Raw genomic sequence first — 6,254 nt, 5'->3', positions numbered from 1 at the left:
AGTTGGAAGAAAGGAAGAGAAAGGAGAGGAGGAAGGATGAGAAGACAGGGAGGGATGGGATGACGACCTGGAGGAAGTATGAGAGGAATGGACGGGAGGGGGGGCTATAAATGGAGGGATGGGAGGGTGGGAGGGGGAAGAGGAGAGGAAGGCTTGGAAGAGGACTGAGGGATCGCAGGGGATGAGAGGGATGAGAGGACAGATGGGAGGAGGGATGGAGGAAGGCTGAGCGGCCGGACGGTGGGTGGATGAATGAATGAGGCCTCCCCAGCCACCGAGACGGACCTGCCAGGGCTGCAGCTCCGACGGGCTGCTCGGTTAACCAGGCCCCGGCTTTACTCACGCCCCCTTCTGCAGCAGAGGCAATTAGAGCCGACGGCTGCAAGCTCTCCCCAGGCGGCCCCACCTGCCCTGTCCCGTCCCATTAACTTCCAATTCAACAGCCATCCCCGACCTGCAATGTATAATGAAAGACATTCAAAATATATCCAAATGGCATGAGTATTGATTTATTAATGCTGGGGAATGTTGCTCTAATTGAATTGAGATCCAGGAAGTAAGTTAATGTAGCTGACGGTGCTACAGGAATTGAATTACCCCAGGGCCCAGAATTATTACCTTTTCACTCTCTTTGTTGTCAGTGGGATAAATAACAAATCAATTGACAATTCACCCTGGTGGCAAAAAAAAAAAAAAGTCCACAGAGCCCTGGGCGCAGAGCTGGGTGTGGGTGAGGAGTGGGGAGCTTCCTGGAGGAGGTGGAGCGGGAAGGGGAGAAGAGAGGAGGGTCTGTCTCCAAGCCCAGAGTCCCCCCTTCCCTTCCTTCTCTAGTCCAGCAGCCAGAGTTCCCTAAAACACTAGCTGCACGGAATGGCTGCCACTGCTTGCCGAGAAGATCCCCCGAATGCGCTCTGAGGGCCAGAGACAGGGAGGGACTCGCCCCACGCGAGTTTCCCCACGATCCTCATCACCTCCCGGGCCTGGTTGTGTGCGCGTCTCCTGGTTGTGAGCTCTCAAGCCTTTTCAGATACCTGCTCTGCTCGCTCCTGCTGCATCCTGACTCTCTGCCCCAAGGTCCTCTGTAGCCCGAGGCATCCACTGGGTAGAGGCCTTTGAGGGCTGAGTGTTCCTCCTACCTGGCCACTGATTCACGCTAGGAATCTGGAAACTTCTCAGAGGATGAAAGACTCTGGTCTGCTCCATCACGAGGAAGAACCTCAGGAGTGCGGTTTCAATTAGCATCTTCCTCAAAATCCCTCCCTCCTGTTCCTCTTTAGCATCCCTGGGTGTCTTCCAGCCTTAGACCTGCCTCTCCTTCAATGGGACACATTTTGGGGGAATAAACGGACTCTCCAAAATAGAGGATTGTGGAAAGACAAATACTTGGCTTGAAAGCCCAGCTTGGCTTGTTGCTGGGTCTGTGGCCCTAGGTAATTGGGTTCACATCTCTGAGCCTCAGTTTCCCCACCTGTCTAATGGGAACAAAACGCCTTTGTGCCTCATGAGATGATGCCTCTGAAGTGCTCAGAAAACACGGAGCAGTTGACGACAGCCAGGGGCTGGCGAGTGTCTGCCAGGGACCACACACTTCTCCCGCCAGACGCCTCCAGCCGATGGCTGTCCAAATGGGTGTCTGCAAAGCAGCCCGGCTGGCCTTGTTCTGGTCAAGGAAGAGAAAGGCTGAGTTAATTAAATCAACAGCTAACAGTGCAGGTTACCCACAAAAGTGAACTTTAGTGCCCCTAAAACCACTGACCAAAGGAGGGCTGGGAAAAAAATGAAACCACAGTTGGAGTAAAATGGAAAAAGAAATCATCAGCTCTACATCACTTCAGCTGGCCACAGGTATCAGAATATTAATTGGTCTTTGACTCGATTTGGCTGTGGGAGTCAGGGCAGGCTGTGGCTTCAGGGAGCCCAGCGAGCGCCATGGGGCTGGCCGCAGGGCACGCTGGGAGCGAGGCTGGCCGCAGGGACAGGAGGAGCAGGGGAGGAGGGGCAGGCTGGGCCGTCGCAGGCCGGCGGGCCAGATGCGCACCTGTGGGTGCGAGGGGCTGGGCGGGTGCGAGTGAGAGTGGAAATGGGTGTGGGTGCCCTTGTGGGTGTGAGGAGTTGGGGGCCTGTGAGTGTGGTGAGCGGGGCCTGTCACTCAAACTGAGCTTGGCACATCAAAGGCTCTCGGCATAAAGTTGTCATGATCTGGTTGTCACAACAGCTCTAGCTAGGCCGTAATTCCACGAAGAAGGTGGGGGTGGCTCACGATAGGCTCTCGCCAGGTCGCTCCGACAGGCACCAGCCACAGTGGAAGCAGTAAGGACAGAGACGGTGATGTAAACTCACGTGTAGGAAGTGACCGCTTGGACTCCCAGCACAGTGCCAGGCACAGAGGAGCACTTAAAGAATGAATAGAGATGAATTTCCCCAGAATCAGCATCTGCTCCCTGGACAGTCACCACTGGTGCTGGCCTAGGCCCTGACCCCCTTCGGATGGATGGCTTCTCAGGAGTGACCTGCAGGAGCCTGGCCTGGGGGACGCCCCTTCCCCCGCCATAAGTTCCTGCAGGTCCAAGCCAACTCACTGCGGGTGTTGACGTTCCACTGCGGGGAGTGGCTTGCTTTCTGCCGCAGTTGCTGCTTTGACACTAATGACCCGGGAAGCAGGGACTCTGTGCAGCTCTTCCGCCTGCTACCTGCCGCCTGGGAACAGCAAGCTGTCTATGTGAGGGGCATCCCCAGTGCTGGGGACATGTCCAGTGGAGCCCACATCATGTGTGCCAGCTGAACCTGTGGAATGTCAGATGTCATCTCTGCAGCTGTGTCCTACATGTGGACATGGGCCTGTGCCTAGGAAAGCTTGGCCAGCTCCTCAGGCCTGTCTATCAAACTGGGGACATTCTGGAAAAGAAGGGTGCTTAGATCACCTGCCTGCCCCTCAGTTAACAAACAAAGCAGCTGAGGCACAGAGAGAGGGAGGAACTTGCTTGAGGTCACACAGCAAGCCAAAACCCAGGGTTGCAGGTTTCCAGTGTCAGAAACCTTCCTCTCAAACGTCCAGGGGTCATGTCTATGGCATTAAAATCACAGTTCTTGCTGCAAAGTGACAACTGAGGTAAGAGGGAGTGCTGGAGACTGTGACAATTTGGAGAGCCTACCACTTGTCCCAGCAGGGCTGCCACTGTATGGCCAGCACTGTGCAGGAGGGTGGGCTGCACTTTGCCAGAGCTTCTGCTTTTTTGAGAGAAGCTGAAAACTTGGGGGTTTGTGTGAAACTTTATAATTTTAAATGTGGGCAAAGCTCAAAAAATTTAAAAGCACAGTGACATGCAAAGCAAAGTGACACTTTTGCCGTCTGTGGGCTACAGGTGGTGACTCTGGGGTTCGTTCTCTGGGGCTTGGTGGATATAACCGTGGGAGGAGGTGAAAGGCTGGGTGCTGCTAACAGGATTTGTTTGCAGGCGCTGCTGACTTCATTCATTCATTCATACACTCACTCCTTCACTTCTTCACCCTCTTGGCCTGGGTTTTGCTTTCTGTCTGCTTTGTCCCAGAGGGTCCTGACTTCCCTTTAGCAGAATGAACCTAAACCCCCCAACATCCCAGCAGCCAGGATGGGGGCAAGGAAGGATGTTGGAGAACATAGGAGCCTGCTGGTGTCTCTCCTGGCATCTTCCTGGGAGAGACTCAGGAAGTGACGAAGGGTGGAGCAAGGCCCACAACAGACAGATCCAACCCCCAGTCCTGGTTCCATTCCTACCATGGGGGTTAAAATATGGGATCAGACAGACAGGGGTTCAAATCCTGGCTCTGCCAATGACAAGCTATGTGACCTCTAAGCCTTGGTAAAGAAGACACTGCAGATCCCTGGCAGTGTCCCCTTGGCACTCACTTCTATGCACTGGGTGCTGCTTATTGCAAACGCCGTGACGCTGCCTAAGGGCCTTTCCTGACTGTGTGAGAGGTAAGTGCTCAAGGGCCAGGATCCAAGCATGAATGGCCTTGCAGCAGCCTTTAGACAGTGAAGCATGGGGCGTCTGTGGACGGATAGCCTAGCCCCTTCACCCTTTGGTTGGGATAATTCTGGGGCATATTCTACACCATCTCCCAAGTCCCCTAAGGGGACGAGCTCCGGTTGTCCACAGAGGTAATTTGCTTGATGGTCCAGCCCTTCTTGGCTTTCTTCCCTTGCCGGTCTCACTGTCCCTCTTCCTTACCAGTGCTTCCCGCTATCATCTCCTAGCTAAACTACCACAGTAAACCCAAACTAAGAGCCTCCATTTACTAAGCCGCCAAGTGGGTACAGTTAATATCCCTTCAGAATTGCTGTGAGGGTAAAACAAGTTACCACGCACATGAGACGCCCGGGAGCTGCCGGGTATATGGAAAACCTTCCCTCACTAGGAGGTAGCTTTGATGATTATTGATGATATTGTTGTGATTTTGGGGTTGACCCCCAGGTGCCAAGGCCAGGCCCATTAGGGCAGTGTTGAGCCCGGCTGCCCCAGGAGGGCCTTGGGGCTTCACTGAGGGCTCAGGGTGGAAGGGCACCCCCGCTGTGGTGGGGATGTGGAGTCTGTAGCAAAGAGGGTTGCGTCCCAGGGGAGCCTATCAGCACCACCCCCACGGCCAGACCTCGGAGCTGTTAGTGAAAATGGCACTAATGGGGCTGGGCCCAGCTGTCACCATTGAGGGGGAGGGGTGTGAGGGAGGGGCAGGTGTAGGGTGGGTGAAGAGGGTCCTGCAGCCTGGCTCACCCGGTGGCCACCCAGCGCTCCAGAGAGGCCGGGTCTGCTTAACTCAACACAGGGTGTCCGGGGAGTTTTGGTGGGGAGGCTGGGCTACCCCAAGCTGTCTCCCTGAAAGATCAAATATAAGCCTTGAACCTGCCCAGATTCTGGTAGGTTCTTGAGCCAGGACCTTGGGCAAGACACTTCCCCGCTCTGAACCTGTTTCCTCATCTTTAAAATGGAACATGATAATACTGACTTCCTAGGGTTGTTTGGAAAATAAACAGTAAAATAAAATTGGGCCAGAGGAGGGTGAGCAGGAGCAGGCCTCCCTGAGAAGGACATGACCTGCTCTCCCTGCCCAGTGCCCTGCCCAACCCCCTCTCTGCCCTGCTAGCCTGAGCTGGGGCTGGGGCACTAACCTGTCTGACTTCTCTGTCTTTGGCCTCAAACCTCCTTCTACCTCACCAGGGGGCTGTGGTTGCTACAGGATCTTTAAGTCTAAGAAGGCTGCCTCCCGGAGATAAAGGGCTGAGGGAACGCTCCAAAGTGTGGAGTAAAGTTCCAGGTGAATTTCTTGCCCTCAGTCAGTCATGTGCTCTGCACACATCCCGAAGCATCCTCCCTCTGGATCACATACCTGCCTCCTGGGGTAGCTGTTCGGATCTGGGTCCCCACGTTCCTGCAGCCAGGATCACCATCTCCTGCTGCACTCCCACCTCGCCTGACCATCCTAAATCCAATACCTGAGCGTTTGCGAAGCCCCGTCGTCCACTCAGCTTTCTCCCGCTGGCACCTTGGAGCTGTTCTGGGAGGTTCTAGGCTGCAGTTAGGATTCCCATTTTGCAGATAAGAAAACCGAGCGGGGCCAGGAGTAGCGTGAGGCAGGTGAGGTGTCCCTGATGTAAAGTTTCGGGAGGCTGGCATTGTTTAGCACCAACCCGGCGCTTGCAGGAGCCTGAGAGTGAGTGGCCCTGTGGCCCTGGTTTGGCTCCCCCTGGTCCTGGCCCTGAAGCCAAGGCTGCAGGGGCTCCAGGCCCTGCCCAAATCTCTCAGTGGGGACAGGCAGAAGTGGTCACAGAGGTCACTCTCCCCTGGTCACCGCTGGCTAGGGGTCTTGCCTCTACACCAAGGCGTGGAGGGAGGGCTTGTGCAGAAAATGGCCTGGAAGAGGCAAGGTGGGGTCTGCGGGTCTGCGTGGGGTGGGGACTTGGTGAAATACAAGTCCTGGAACTGCACAGGGTCCTGCCAGGGAGTGGCTGCAAAGGCTCTTTACTTCAACTGCAGCTTGAGGCCCACTGTGTGTGTGTGTGCCCATGCACGCGTGTGTGCAATTCCTGGATTAACCTTCTAGAGGAGGGGACTGTCCTAAATGGGGGTCCTAGTGTCCTGAGGGAGTATTAGTGTCCTAGGAGCTGTGAGAACAGGAGGCCCCCAAGGCGCAGGCCTCTTTAGCCAGATCTAGTAAAACTAAAAAACACACAAACCCTGAGACCCAGCCCTCCAGCTTCTAGAAATAACAATAGCTGC

This window comes from Miniopterus schreibersii (genome assembly GCF_964146895.1).
Source record: "Miniopterus schreibersii genome assembly, chromosome: 8".
NCBI lineage: Eukaryota > Metazoa > Chordata > Mammalia > Chiroptera > Miniopteridae > Miniopterus > Miniopterus schreibersii.
Note: the sequence above shows the minus strand (reverse complement) of the source record.